Source organism: Protopterus annectens, chromosome 13.part0, assembly GCF_019279795.1.
Source record: "Protopterus annectens isolate FY-2018-M chromosome 13.part0, PAN1.0, whole genome shotgun sequence".
In the NCBI taxonomy this organism is placed as follows: domain Eukaryota; kingdom Metazoa; phylum Chordata; order Ceratodontiformes; family Protopteridae; genus Protopterus; species Protopterus annectens.
Window position 1 is genome coordinate 1265452460 of NC_056747.1, and position 16640 is coordinate 1265469099.

Genomic DNA, 16640 nt, shown 5'->3' on the forward strand with positions numbered 1-16640 from the left:
TCATTGTATAGAATAAAAGCCTTTCTAACCCCTCCAGCTAGAATTGCCATTACCCGCTCTAACCTAATTTCAACACTTATATATGCTTCCCCTCTTCTGTCTAACCTAAATAAGTCGATATTAAACAGACTGTCTACCTGTTACAATCACATTGCCAGGTTTGCCACTGGCCTGCCATGCAGAACCCACCACTGCATCAACCTCAAACAGTGTGGGTGGCTAGAATTTCCCATTCTCATACAATATAACCTTCTGATCATAGCTAATGAAATCCTCTATAATCCAGACAATACACCAGCTCTTAGAAATATTATCACCCCCCAAAACAATCAGAAACTGCTTAGATCCTTGAATAAACTTCTAATTCATACAATCAAAACTAACAATTCAGCAGGGGAAGCTGTCTTTGCAAACGCTGCAGGTAGAGCCTGGAATCTACTTCCAGCTGACGTTACTATGCTCTCCTCCCTAAGATAATTTAAGAGCAAACTCAAAAAACATCTGGCACTGAACTGGCTCTGCCACTGTAACAAGCCTGGCTAACCAGCATTCATGAATGTATATAAAAATGTATTATCTGTCACTATTAATTTGTTTTTATCTCCTGATTGTAACTAGTGCTAACCAGTGTCAAAAAACAATTATTGCTTGTCAAGTATTTACTGTAATATCATGACTGTATTTGTCTGCAGTGCATTTGTGGATTGTTGTCTCTGTTATAATGTCTTTATTACTCTGTTTACTCTCTATACCCTGGAGTTTTTCTCCCTGGGCCTCCGCTGAAAATGGACATGAATCCAGTCAGACTATCCCGATCAACAAATGTAAAACAAAATAAATAAAACAAAATAAATAACTAAATAAATATATATATATATATATATATATATATATATATGTGTGTGTGTGTGTGTGTGTCAATTCCTTAAATTTGTATACACTTCATACCCTATTCTGTCTGGTCCTGCAGCCGAATCTATATTTACTTCTTCCTAATACTTTATCTAGCTCATTTAAAGACATGTCCTTTTCCAACTCTTTTTCTTTTTCTGTTAACCTTTTTACTTTCTGTGTTTTTTTCACTTCCTTTTTTTCTCTTTAAACATTTCCTCTACATGTTGTACTACACTATTCATAATTTTTAATACTTGTTTTTATTTATTTCATTACACTACCATCTTCCTTTACTAATCTGCTTAATTAACTCAACACTCCTTTTCTTTTTCCTTATAAAAATATATATTTGCGTACATAACAATTCTTATATTTTTCTTGATTTCTTTCATATAATTCTTCTTCTTTGTCGAAGTACTTTCTAGCATTATGTTCTAAATCATCTGATGCATCATATGTTCTTTTACATTTTTCTTTCTCTACTTTTCTCAAATCATATTGCCACTGTAAAAAAATGTTTTATATTTTTCCTTAAATATCATCCATCATTCAGACCAGTTTTTATAAAATGTTCTCAAAATAATGTGATCCTTCCATAACCCTATTACTAATCTCTTTCCGTCTTCATTCTATGCATTCTCATTTATCCTTTTCATTCATTTGTCGACTTTATATATCCCTTGTTTTCCTTTATCACCAGCCATTTTGCAAGATGATCAGAAAATCCTGTTTCGACTTCTTCCCCTTCTCCTGTAACTAAACCTTCTAATACTATAAAATAATCTATTTCAGTTCTATACATATCCCTTCTGTAAATCCATGAATTTTTGAATACTTTTAACTTACCACATTTTATAACTTCTAACATTTTTCTTATATCATTTCCTTTCTTTTTATGCTTGCCTCTTAAATTACAATAAAGATCTCCTGTTACTATATTTTTGTTTATTGCTACTCTGTCTAAAATCTGCTGAAATAAGATTTCCCTTTTTTTACAATTAGTATAAGCATGTAATGTAATAATTCTATATACTTGTTCTTTCCATCTTAAAATTTACACTGGTTAATCGTCCCATTTTTGCTAAAGTTACGTCTAACATCTTTACTGTATTTCTACAGAATACTGCTATTCCAGAACATCTCTCATTTCCCAAATTCCAGATTATCTTTCCTCTCCATAGTTTCTCTGTCTGTAATCTTTCTTCATGTGTTAACAATATTGTCTTCTAACATAATTGCATCAACATCACACGTATTACACCACTCCAAAATCCCTCCTCTTCTTACTGCATTCTTAATAGTATTCACAATTACAGGAAGCACTTTACAAATTTTGTTTTCCCTTTTCCTTAGATCACGGATTCATAAGTTCATAGCTAATTACAAGGCTAGCTTTCTTTACAGGCCATTCTAGGTCTTGACAGTTTCCCTCAAAAAGGTGATCATCAAACACTGTACCTTTTGTCAGCAAGTGAAACACCTTAACCATTATACCAACGCCAAACACTAACAGTATATGACTCTTCTCATCCATTTCTGTGTTCTTTTCTCTTTTCTCTTGTCATTATCCATTCATATTTTCCTTTTCGATCTTTTCCTTGTTTACCAAAGGATTCTTTTTATTTTACTACTTCCCAATGTTTGTCTTTTTCATCACTTATTTCAGAACCTTCTCCTATGTCCTCTGTTATTTTTTTCTCATCTATTCTTTCTTGTATTTTACTACTTCTAAAATCTCTTCTCTTTATTCATTTTCTTCTTTTTCTTCTTCCTTATTCTTATTTTCATTTTTGCAATCCATCCATAAATGTCCAATGTTGTTACATTTATACCACTTCAATTCAATCTTTTTTGCATCACGTCCCATTTGCCACAAATATAACATTTTCATTTATCACAGTTACTTATCAAATGTCCCTTTCCACACAAAATGTTTTGGGTTGTCCCCAGTACTTTACAATGCCCCTATTCTCCTGCACATTTATCATGCTTGGTATATGTATAATCGTTTGACCTTTCTATTTGTAACACAGTATTACAACTCTTTCCACTACTCCATGAACCCCTTTGTGATAAACTTTTGCAATGTTCAGGACTTCTTTATATTAAGTTTTCAAATGTCCTTTCAACGTCTCTCTTTCCACCTCTGTTTGAAATTGTACACAAATTTCCTTTTTTTGTTTCCCTGTTAAATGCTTTTATCACATAAAGATTCCACAGGTTATAGTCTCTGTTTCATATTCAACAAGAAAAAATTCCATTGAAAAAACAGTCTCAAATATAATGTGACAAAATGTCTTTTTGTTTATAAGAATAAATTATCTTACCTCATGTGCTTTTACACTCAAAGGAGCTACTAAATTGTCACACACTTCATAGCAGACAGTACAGTCGTCTTCTTTACTTTGAACCCTTACCACGTACTTCTGTTTTTCATTTTTTTCCTGCCTTTTTTCTTTTACTTCATTTTTGCCGTCTTTTACTTTCTTTACATATGTTTTCTTTTCTGTCTCGCCGCTTCTCTTCAGGATTGTCTCTGCATCCTCCTTTTGTATTTCTTCCATAATGTCCCCTTCATTTTCTGGCTCACTCATCATCACCTTTTCTTGAAGTAAATCATCCTGCAACCCTCCTGACTGCAGGGTTGTAATTATGCATCCATCATTTGCCAATTCATCTCTATCAAACAGATTTCTTTGAAACATCTCCTCAAAATCCTGCACACATTCTCCAGTTTTTATATTTGCTTTCTCCTCCATTTCTCTCATCACTTCATTATCTTCTTCTCTTTCCATCTGCCTTCCCATTTCTCCTGGCTGCCTCTGCACCTGGAATGGAAACAGGGAGGATAACTGCAAAATGGGTCCCACTCACAACAATGATGAGCTATGGAAATTTCCTTGATACCCTGGTCAAATTTCCCCAAGTAGTATCAACACAACTTTGGGTCTCCTTGGAACAATAGGCCACTAGCCTAGTGGGATTAATCCCACTAGGCTAAAGGACAAACAAATAAACAAAAGTAACATAACCGCAAAGCACTTTCCAAGGGCAAGAAAACTGTTTCTATGAGGCCAGATAACATAGTAGGCTTCCTAATCACCAGCCTGAAACAGGACCTGTCAAACCCCCTACACCCCTGCAGAGGCTATTCAATGTCATCCTCCAAACAGGCTTTGTCCCAGACAAATGGAGGACTTCAGCAGTTATTCTCCTGCACACATATGGGGCATCAACAAACCCGCTAATTATAGACTCATAAGTCTGACCAGCCTCTTCTGTAAGACTAAAGAGACATTCATTATGGAAGTAATAAAGAAGGAGATTGATAACCTAGAAACTCTTTACCCAGGCCAGTTTGGTTTTGTCAAGGGCAAATCCTGCCTGCTTAACCCGGACGATTTCTTCAAAAAGGTTACAGAAACAATGGATTAAGGAAAATCAGTACATACAACTAATCTAGACCTTGCAAAGGAGTTCATCCCCATCCCACATTGAGGTATCATCGATAAACTTTCCCAGCTAAATGTTAATCTCTGTGTAATTCATTGGGTAGCAAATTTGCTCACAAACAAAACTCTGGAAATAAGGTTAGGTGGCTTATCTCCTCCAAAAGACCTGTCACTAGTGGTGTATGCCACACCTAGTGCTTGGACCACTCCTTTTTGGCATTTACTTCTTGGAGGTCAATGCTAATGTTAAGGGTTTATGGCTGACCGAGTTTGTAGATGACTGTAAACTTGGTATTATCATAAACTTTCCAGAGGACACCAAGATCCACTAAGAGGGCCTTTCCTAAACAAATAGTTAGTGTCATAACCACGGACTAAAACTCTTCTTCTTCTTTCGGCTGCTCCCGTTAGAGGTCGCCACAGCAGATCAACTGTTTCCATTTCTTCCTATCCTCTGCATCTTGCTCTGTCACAACAACCACCTGCATGTCCTCTCTCACCACATCCATAAACCTTATCTTAGGCCATCCTCTTTTCTGTTACCTGGCAGCTTCATCCTTAGTATCTTTTTCCCAATATACTCTGCATCCCTCCTCAGCACATGTCCAAACCAATGTAATCTTGCCTCTCTGGCTTTGTCTCCAAACCTTCCAACCTGGGCTGACCCTCTAATATACTTATTCCTAATCCTGTCCATCCTTGTCACACCCAGTGCAAATCTTAACATCTTCAACTCTGCCACGTCAAGCTCTGACTCCTGCCTTTTTGTCAATGCCACTGTCTCCAACCCATATAACATAGCTGGTCTCAATACCCTCTTGTAGACCTTCCCTTTCACTCTTACTGGTACTCGTCTGTCACAAATCACTCCTGACACTCTTCTCCACCCACTCCATCCTGCCTGTACTCTCTTTTTCACCTCTCTTCCACACTCACCAATGCTCTGAACTGTTGATCCCAAGTATTTAAACTCATCCACCTTCACCACCTCTACTTCCTGCATCTTCACCATTCTTCTATCCTCCCTCTTATTCACACACATATATTCTGTCTTAGTCCTGCTGACCTTCATTCCTCTTCTCTCTAGAGCATATCTCCACCTCTCCAGGGTCTCTCCACCTGTTCCCTACTCTCACTACAGATCACAATGTCATCTGCAAACATCATAGTCCACGGGGACTCCTGTCTGATCTCGTCTGTCAACCTGTCCATCACCATTGCAAATAAGAAAGGGCTCAGAGCCGATCTTTGATGTAATCCCACCTCCACCTTAAACGCATCCGTCACTCCCACCGCAGACCTCACCACTGTCACACTACCCTCGTACATATCCTGTACCCCTCTTAGATACTTCTCTGACACTCCCGACTTCCTCATACAATACCACAACTCCTCTCTAAGCACCCTGACATATGCTTTCTCTCAGTCCACAAAGACACAATGCAACTCCTTCTGACCTTCTCTGTACTTCTCCATCAACACTCTCAGAGCAAACATCGCATCTGTAGTGCTCTTTCCTGGCATGAAACCATACTGCTGATCACTAATCATCACCTCCCTTCTTAACCTAGCTTCCACTACTCTTTCCCATAACTTCATGCTGTGATTGATTAATTTAATCCCTCTGTAGTTACTACAGCTTTGTACATCATCCTTATTCTTAAAAATTGGTACCAAAACACGTTTTCTCCATTCCTCAGGCATCCTCTCACTTTCCAAGATTTCATTAAACAATCTAGTTAAAAACTCCACTGCCATTTCACCTAAACACCTCCATGCTTCCACAGGTATGTCATCTGGACCAACAGCCTTTCCATTCTTCATCCTCTTCATAGCTATCCTTACTTCCTCCTTGCTAATCCATTGTACTTCATGATTCACTATCTGCACATCATCCAACCTTCTCTTCCTCTCATTCTCTTCATTCATCAGCCCCTCAAAGTACTCTTTCCATCTGCTCAACACACTCTCCTCACTTGTGAGTATGTTTCCCTCATTATCCTTTATCACCTTTACCTGCTGCACATCTTTCCTAGCTCGATCCCTCTATCTAGCCAATCAGTACTGGTCCTTTTCTCCCTCCTTAGTGTCCAACCTTTCATACAACTCTTCATATGCCTTATCCTTAGTCTTCACCACCTCTCTCTTTGCCATGCACCTCATCTCCTTATACTCCCGTCTACTTGAACAGCTATAACATTTTTCACCAAGAAGATCAAGAGCCTAAATCATAAAAACTACACTGACCATCTCAAAGTTTCGGTCCTCTTCTTGGTATCATATTACAGTTACATAGCCAACACCAAACATTTAGAAACAAAATGGCAGCATAGCCAACCAATGCAATACCCTTGTTAAACAGACAGTACAGTTGTTAACCAACCAGGTGACTAAACCTGCTCTTGATGTCCCTACTAAATCAAATCATTTCTAATGTTTCTCCTTCTGCCTGGTTCCCACAGATACCATGAAAAAATACCTCAAAAAATTAAAACCTAATACATCTTCCCCTGACAATCTACCTAACAAGTATCTTAAAGTACCACCCGAGACTATTGCATATCCAATTTCAATTCTGATAAATCAAACCATATCTGAAAATAAAGTCCCCTCCTTATGGAAAAGAACATTCATTATTCTAGTGCACGAGGATATAATCAATACAGATTGTTCAAAAAACAAGAAGAATGAAACTATAGGCCAATTGCCATTTTATCTTCCTTATTAAAATATTAGAAAAATATATGAATGCACAACTTCTCAATTATCTAAAATAACCAGCTTCTGTCTTCAAACCAACAAGGCTTCCCACCTCATCACATCACAATTACTGCTTTGCTGAATTTGGTTAATACTGTCAGCACCCACAGAAATGCCAGAAACATAAGTTCATGAAGGTGGTGGAGGCTATCAAAAGCTTTTGATATGATCTCTCACCAGAAACTCTTACATAAATTCTCATCCTTAGGGCTCACTGACTTTCCACTGCAATGGTTCTATAACTGCCTCTCAAACAAACAAAGAAATGGAAAAATGTTTTCTCCACCTTCTTGCCAGTAAGTATTGGTGTCCCATAAGGATCTATACTAGGCCCCATACTTTGCAACATATTCATCAATGAGTTTTACACTGCCACAAAAAAATGCTGTCCTTTAAGGGAGAAAGTAAGTTGAGGTTGCAATTAAAGAATTAATGTAAAAGAGAGAAGACTATATCCAGACAAATTAAGGAATAATCCTTGGTTGAAGATTTTGGTCCATACTGAATCGACTTCTTCATCTACATAATTATCTAGACTGTTGTTAGGATTGTTTTTATAGAAATTGTCTTGTCTTACTTATTACACTGTTGGTCTCGGGCTTATTGTACATATTGTAAATAGTTATATTTTGTTTGTTCTTTAAAACTAAAATTCATTGTATTCTTTTACTGTATGACATTTGAAAATGTATTATTTTTTTATTTTTTCTCTTTTAAAAAAAATTTTAATAAAAAATATTTCAGAAAAAAATGCTACCCTAGTTCAAAACACTGATGACTCTACCTTATGTTCTGCCAAATTTCTCTCTCTAAACTCAAGACCTTACACAACAATCCATATTAATTGAAACATTGCTAAATAATTCACATCTGCTTCTAAACCCTAAGTAAACACACAATTACTGCTTTTTACACCAAAATACATCACTACCAAAACTACACTAGTCACCATCATCTCTGCCAACATCACGATAACAGAATAAGTAAACTGATAAAACATACTGGAACAGGATACTGGATGGAAATAAATTTAATAAAAAACACGCATTAAGCCCTTTCATCTCCAAAAAAGTGAGACTTCATCAGAATACATAGTTACACTGAATGACCTTGTTTAAATATCCTGCCAAGCAGTACAACTGGTTAACAATGCAAATCCCCTCTCTACTTTTCACTTACAGTTAATGTTACAGTTAATAACACATTAAAATTCACAAAATAAACTGTATATATGGAATATGCTTACAAAACATTTTTTAAAAAAGTTTTTTTTTTTTTTTTTTAAGTTTTTTTTAAAAAAGTTTGGTCTCTAACATTTCTCAGCTTTCTCCTGCAATACAGGAGACATAGAAATAACTTCATTCAGACCTGGGGGAAAATTAGCAGCCAGTCTCAATTGCTACTGCAGCTCTTTCTTCAACAAAGCATTCTTCCAGTTGCCCCCTTTCTGGTCAATAGCAACAGAATCCAAAATGCTAAAAGCAAATTTATCAAACCCATCACACACTAAGGAGTGTTTATATAGGGAATTACTCTCCTTTTTGTTGTGTATATCATATACATGTTCGTAAATTCTACTCCTCATTGCCCGTTCCACCCTGCTCGCATAGTAACTTGCATATTTAACACATATGGCAAGGTATATCACCCGTTTAGTGCCACAATTCCCAGATTCGATCCTAATATTGGTTTTCATAATGTTCCCTAACATCAAATGTCTCACCTTATTGATGTATGTGCATTGCCTGCAGTGCCTGCAGGGGTTAGTCCACTAACCATCTTCCTCTTTGGGGTTAGTCCCCTAACCATCCTCTTCTTTGGGGTTAGTCCCCTAACCATCTTCCTCTTTGGTCCTAGTTTTATATTCTAAAAACTGTTTAAAACTGGCACCCATTTTATGAATAAACAATACACCAAAAATCTGTAGGTTTACCTTGAATATACCCAACAAAGAGAAACCAAGAACCAAAAACAGTAAAAAAACAGATGGAGGTCCAGGAACCACACAGACCAGGAACCACACAAGCCAGTGACCACCACCGAAATGAATTTATTGTAGCAATAAGAGCAGTCAAGCGCTTTCGTCTTGCATCAAGACTTCTTCAGAACTGCTGTATCAAGTTAAAACAAGTTATAAATACTAAAGCTGAGCATCATGCGATTAAAACCAACCAATAAATTAATACACTGTCATAATGTAAAACAAAGATCAAACTTCATATACACAAAAAATTGCAAAAAGCAAAATGTATACTTTAAAGAACAAAAACTTGACCTGGTACAAGACTATGCAAGAAAAAAAACAGGTAAGTTTCTGTGCACCCATTATCACCCCTCCAAACTTTTTAACTTTAAAATAGGGGTGATGGAACAACATTCATTGAGCCCGGGATGGGGGGGGGTAAAAGCATCACACATCAAAATCCAAATAAGTTCCTTTTTGTTGAGATGCTCATCAGTGTTGAAACCCCTTGGATCACATTCAGAGTAGTCAATCACTACAAACTTAAAGTGATGGTTAGGAAAGGCTAGAATGTGCCTATAAAGTGCATTTGTTGTCTTTTCTTTTCTGATTTCGTTCAAATGTTCATAAATTCTCTCTTTTAACGTACAAATCTTTCCTATATAGATTGCTTTGCAACACTGACAAAGGGCTCCATACACCACCCCCTTAGATGAACAATTAAAATGCTTTTTGACCACAAATTTCTTGTGCTTGATGAAAAACGACTCGTATATTAAAATGTGCTGACAGCAGTTACAATGATTACATTTGAACATACCCTTGGGTCTACTAGTACACACACTGTCACTTTTCATTTCAAGGAGGTTCTTACAGGTCCTACCCTTCCTAAAAACTACCTCTGGCTTGTCACTAAACAGTTTTTTACCTTTAGTGATACTCATGATTATCGGCCAAAATGTGTTTGCCACTTCTACAATGTCATAGCTGTTGACAAAAAAGTAATAATCAGTGAACGTTCAAATGGTACACTAGATGTCTGCTGAACACTGGCCACATTCCTGTCAATTACTACACCATGATTAGAACCATCATGAACTGGAAGCAAAGGTTGGTACATACACAACAGGATACTGGATGAAAATAATTTTAATAAAAAATAAAAAAATAAAAAACACACACAAGTATTAAGCACTTTAATCTCCAGAAATGCGAGACTTCATCAGAACAATGTAGTGCGGTCTCAGAGTTGGTATATTTAAGTAACAGGGGGTGTGGGGGTGCAGTGGGGCTTGCCCCCCTGCTTACACCCTTTAGTTTTTCTTTTTTTTTTTTTTTTTTTACGAACATTCGATGTTTTAATAGTTCAATCATTAAGGGTCAAACTTTAGTGAGTCGAACGTTTAAACATTCAATGTTCTAATATAGACCCATGAAGGGGTGAAAATCAGACAGTAGGAAATGCAGCTAAGTTAATGAGTGAAATATCACAGAGAGGGAAAAGGAGATGAATATAGAGAAGTACAAATAAAGAGTTGAAAAACGTGCTTCATGGGCATAAAAGAACATACAGCTGAATGACAGCATGTCATAGTGAGTGAAGGACTATCAAAAACTATCAGAGCAGTGAAACTGAAATGAGTCTTTGCAAGATGGAAAAAGAAATTGATAGTTAGGAAGTATGGGATAATGTTATCTCACTGCTGGGTATCGAACTCAGAGAGGTAAGAGCATTTATTTATATTAATAAGGACTCTTTTTGTGACTTTTTTTGAAGAAGCACAATATACGCAGACATTTTTAGATCAATATGAAAACAAAAAAATGATAGTCCTTGGATCTTATACGTCGTACAAGTATTCAACAGAGAGACAAAAAAGAGACTATATATTCAATTTCCTACAGAGATAGAAAAAGACATTCTAGAAGTCTATTTGAATACTATGTGCACAGATGTAATGGACATTATGAAGGACTATTCCAAAGACATGCATCTGGAGCATTTCTCCCCGGGCCTCCGCTGAAAACAGGCTCTGTGGAACCTAGTCGGACATTCCCGGTCAACAAATGTTAAATAAAAAATAAAATAAATAAAATGAAGATTTATGACAACAAAGATTTATAGACTACAGGATTGAAATGTGGAGTTATTTTGCAAATGCAAAATGCAAAAAAAACCTGTATATGTGCCTAGTATAATCAATGTGGGGGAAGAGGGGGATGGTAAAATATTGGGGACAACTAAAGACATGTTTTTTGTGTGTGTTAAAAGTGACCATTTAATTAATAACTGTGGTAAAACAAAAATGTTTTATTTGTGGTAAAACTGGCCATTAAGCAAAACAAATGTGAACAAAAATGTATAAAATGTGAAAAAATAGGACATTCATGGATGGATTATGCTGCACAAGGAAAACATACACAGGAAAAGAAGGAAGAGCAAGGAAAAGATGTTATAGTAGATAGCATAGAAGGAATACAAAAGGAACATGAGAACGACGGAATGGTGAAAGTAAAGGAATACTTAAGGGAAGAAATCGAGAAAGAAGAAGAAATAAGCCATTTGAGTGAAAAGGGAGAAGATAAGTGAGTAAGAATCAAAAGTAAAACGAATTCTATTGAGAAAAGGGTAAAAGACAGAAAATGCAAATTTAGAAATGTAGGTACAGGAGAAAACAAGAAAGGAAAAGGATGAAGACTAACAGAATTTCTCTACAAAGTGAGGATCTCATCTATAAATGTGAATAGTATAAAGAATGTAAAAAGAAGACTAGGGGTGTTAGAATGGTATCGATTGTTGGATATGGATATCATAACACTACTAAATATAAGAGTTTTAACAGGAGAGGAAGAGTGCACAACTACACAAACTATGGGAAGGTACAGTTACATGGAATACAGGAGAAAAATGCTCAGGTACAGCAATTTTAAGTAAAAAAGTTATACAGATGTTGGATTATACATTACTAATACTAGGAAGAGTGTTAACAGTAATTATAAGATGGAAGAATTCAGTATGCAGAATTGTGACACTATATGCATATGTTCTGCAGAAGCAAAGGGAGACCATGTTTACAAAAATTATTGATTATGTGAGTGCCAATATGTAAATAATATTGGTGGGAAGTTTTAACTGTGATCTAAGGCATAGGAGAAAAGAAGGAGCAGATGTTAAAGTCATTTTGGAAATAATTAAAGTGGAAAGATGTATTTATAGAACAATAAACAAAGGACATACAAAAAGGGGTCATTTGAAAACAGAAATTGATTGTTTTATGGTGTCAGAGAGTTTAAAAGTATTGCATAAAGGAATAAAAATTACAGGTTTTTCAGATCACGTAGCAATCTGGATAGAGATTCAAAAAGGAAGGATATATAAAAACAGGCAAAGGTATTAAAAGAATAAATGAAGCAGAATTGGATGGTTATGTAAAGAAAATCATTTTTCAATTACAGTTAGATCATATAAATGTGAGAATGTTTTACAAAGACTAGAAAAGCTGGTAGATAACTTTAAAAGAAAAATATAAAAAAGACATTTTGGAATGGCAACAGATAAAAAGAATACAAGAAAGTTACAAATATAAATACATCAGTGATCATGCTTTAAAGATATAATAAGTAACAAAGAAAGATTTCTAGAAAAAGAAAAACAGATTATATGAAACAGAAAAAATTAGAAGGATGCTATTTAAACAAAGATATTTCTTACAAGGGAAAAAGGAGAAAGTAGCTCCTTACCTAAGTAAGATGGTAAAAGAAAATAACAGAATAATAAGGGAGTTAAAGATGAGCAAGGAAATATAGTCAATACACAAAAAGAAATAATGCAAGTAACTAGAAACCACATTAAGAAAACATTTGTCAAACTAGAGGAAGACATAAATGCAACTTGAAAAGCTAACTAAAAAATATAATTAGGAAACGGAAAAAAAGGTTACTATGACAGAAATAAAAAAGAGTTTTAAAAATAGCAAACCTAGAAGCTACTACAGGTTTGGATGGAACTGAATATCTGATGTATAGAGATATGCAAGAATGGCAAAAAGGATGCCTTTTGGAAGTCTTCAATGAATGGTTAGAGAAAAAATAGAAGATGAAAGAATATGTATGGGTGCAATGAAGTTCATATGGAAGAAAGGAGAGGAAAGAAATATAAAGAACTGATATTTATGAAGGTAATACAAAACAGAATTGAAAATAAAGTAAGTAAGTTATTGAATGAAACAATGTTTGGAATAAAAGGGATAGAGGGTCAAGAACTTTTAAAGATTATAAGGGAAATAGTACAGAATGTTACAGTGAGAAAAGCAGAATCTAAAATTTTAATAGGGAATGTAAGTAAAGTGTTTGATAAGATACAACATGAAGTTGTATGGGAGATTTTAAAAAATATATAAGTAAGAAAATAATTACTATTTTGGTTTCAGTGTATAACAAAAACAAAATAAAGTTAGTGGTTAATGGCTGGCCGAGTGAGAAAATAGAAAGAAAAAGTGGTATAAAACAGGGATGTCCAGGAAGTGTTATATTGTTTGCATTAATAATGAATGCAATTATTAATGAAGTAAGCGTAACATTAAAAGAAGCTAAATACTGCACAGCAGGAGAAATTCAAATTCCAGTAACGTTTTCCTTCGCAGATGATTTAGTATTCTAAACTACAAGAGAAACAATACAAGCACAACTCATGGCACACCTAACACTAAACAATCTCCTCTTCCCTACCCAACACGACTTCCACCCTGGCCACAGTACCATGACTGCCCTTCTTTCCTTTCTTGAAACCATAAACCTTGAACAAGACTCAGGCAAGTTTGTATCAACATTGTTCCTGGATCTGTCAAAGGCCTCTGACACCATCTCGCACACCCTTCTTATATCCCAACTCTCCACCCTACACCTCTCTCCCACCACCATTACCTGGGTTTCCAGCTACTTGTCCAACCACAACAAGCTGTCCAATGGAAAACTTCAACCTCCCCCTTCCTTCCCACAGTCACAGGTGTCCCACAAGGTTCTGTTCTTGGCCCTCTTCTCTTCAACCTATTCATTAACAACTTTCACCAATCCATCCCAGACTCATCTATCATCCAATATGCAGATGACTCAACAATCATCTGCTCAGCCTTCTCCCCCTCCGAGCTCCTAGCAAAAACCCAACTAGCCTTCTCCAAAACAGAAACCTGGATGCAGGCTAACCATCTGACACTAAATGCAAATAAAACCAAACTAATGTTTTTCCCTCTATCAAAAACTCCATTGACAAATCCATATTCAGCATACAGAGCCAAAACAACACCCTCCTTGAAATCGTTCCCAACACCAAGCTTTTTGGCATCATTACTGATGAAGAACTAAAATCTGATACCCAGATCCGCTCCGCAATCAAGAAAATCATCCAAAAGTTAGGTCTCCTCTACAGGCACAACTGATTCCTAAGCCCCTCTACCCGTCAAACTCTTGCATCCACCTTCCTACTCCCCTCCCTTATGTATGGTGCCCCTCTTTCACCAATCTCCATCTTGGCCTTCGGTCCAAACTTGAATCCTGCTACCACAAGATCTCCAAATTTGCAACCAATTCAAAAAACTCTTCCCACCACTGCCACTCCATCCTCACCCTCAACTGGCTTGAACTACCCATCTACCTCAGTTACCTACAACTCACCATTGTCCACAAGCTCATCTTTAAACCTGCCAACTTCCCAGCTCTTGCTACTTCCTTAAAACCTTACATTCCCAACTGCTCACTCAGATCCAAAAACAAAAATCTCCTTCAGGTCCACAAATCTGCACAACCTCCTCGCCATCTACTGCTGTCCCACTCCTTAGCTAAACAGTGGAACTCTCTCCCCACACACCTACACAACCTACCTAACCATACAAATTTCAAATCTCAGCTACTCTGTCATCTTTCTTCCAAATGGGAATGCCCTTGCCACGCTCCAACTTAACCCCCCCCATTCCACCTTGCACTGACTCATCCAACTACCTTTACTATTACTTCATTCAACCCAAAAAAATCCCTCCCCTACCAAAAACTAATTTTCTCTCTAATATCTATTGTACTATACTCTCCAATCTGAAATATACTATTACCCTCTCCATGCATAATATTTTCCTAACCTACTAACGGCTAGTAGCTATATAGTTTGAAATGTTAAATAACAGATATTTTGTTTATAACAAAAATATTTCACTTTATGTAAATGTTGAAATTTCTGTATTGAATTATGTCTTTCATTTTTGTAACATTGTGACAAGCCAATTGCAAATAGCATGAAGCTTATCTGTAAATGTTTAATTAGCTGTATGAACTATGTCCTTTTGTAACATGTGAAATGTAACTTGCAATTATTATGGAGCTTTTCTCTCCGGGCCTCCATTGAAAATGGGCTCTTCTTGGCCCTATACGATTTTCAGGTAAAACAGGATATTCCAATTTAATTATGAACCTATGAACCTATTAATAAAGAAACAACAGATATTTTGGGAATAAACTTTGGTAATGAACAACAGAGATTAATACAGTGGAAGAACACGATACATAAAATAAGACATATGTGTATGTTTTGGAGTACATTCAAACATACATATAAAAAAGCATACTTACTTAAATTAAATGTTATTGGGTAAAATATCGCATTTAACAAGTGTGTTTATGATGCCAATTGAATTTGAAAAATAATTACTGTCCATGTGGTTTACATTTATATGGGGATCATGATTAAACCCAATTAAAAAAGGAATTCTTAGTTTCAAAAAAAGAAATCCAATTGCGCACATAACATCACTGAATTTGTATAACATACTGACAGATAAAAGAAACAGTGAAAAAATTGGTAGTAGACAGAAAAAACTATAGCGATATTTGGGAGAAACTTAAATGATAAATACAGAAATGAGAATATATCAAGAGAAAATATTGTTATGGAAAACTGATATAAATAATATAGAACAAATAGAAAGAAATAGTATGAAAATATAATGAATACATTTTATTATATTTTTCCATGGAAGCATTTAGAAGAAAGAAAAATAAGAGATATAAAAGCAAGAATGAATAGATGTGAAAAATGTTTTGACTATACAGATTTTTTATGGAGATTATCCATACACAAGCTTGCAGTAAAGGCAAATATGCCATATAAGAAGATAGGAGAAAGAGTTTGTACATATTGTGGAGAAATGGAAACTACGGAACATGTGTTTTTGCAGTGTGAAAGAATGAGCCAATTATGTTATAAAATATGTGAAAAGGAATGTATAAAGGGATTAAAAGCGTATGAAATGTAAATATAGATATGATAGAATATGGGTACTATAAAAATGGAAAACAAAAAGATGTGGATAAATGGGACAAAAAGTTGTTTGCATAATGTGGACTATTTGTAATGAATGAAATAAGATTTAATGGAAAATTAATATTGTCAGAAATCTTGAAAAATATATGATTTTTGGTTATGAGAAAAGTGGGAGATTGAAAGAGTACAAATAGAGGAAAATACATAAACCAGTTGTAAATAATTGTAAATAATTTGCATAAATTTGTATATAATGTATATTACG

The 16640-nt window shown here is 35.5% G+C and overlaps 1 protein-coding gene across 4 annotated transcripts in view; it reads right to left on the minus strand.

Annotated features, from left to right (window-relative positions):
- The window catches only part of MLLT6 (MLLT6, PHD finger containing), a 2458880-nt gene that overhangs the window by 2427616 nt on the left and 14624 nt on the right, over window positions 1-16640 (minus strand). The gene's annotated exons all lie outside the window — the stretch shown is intronic.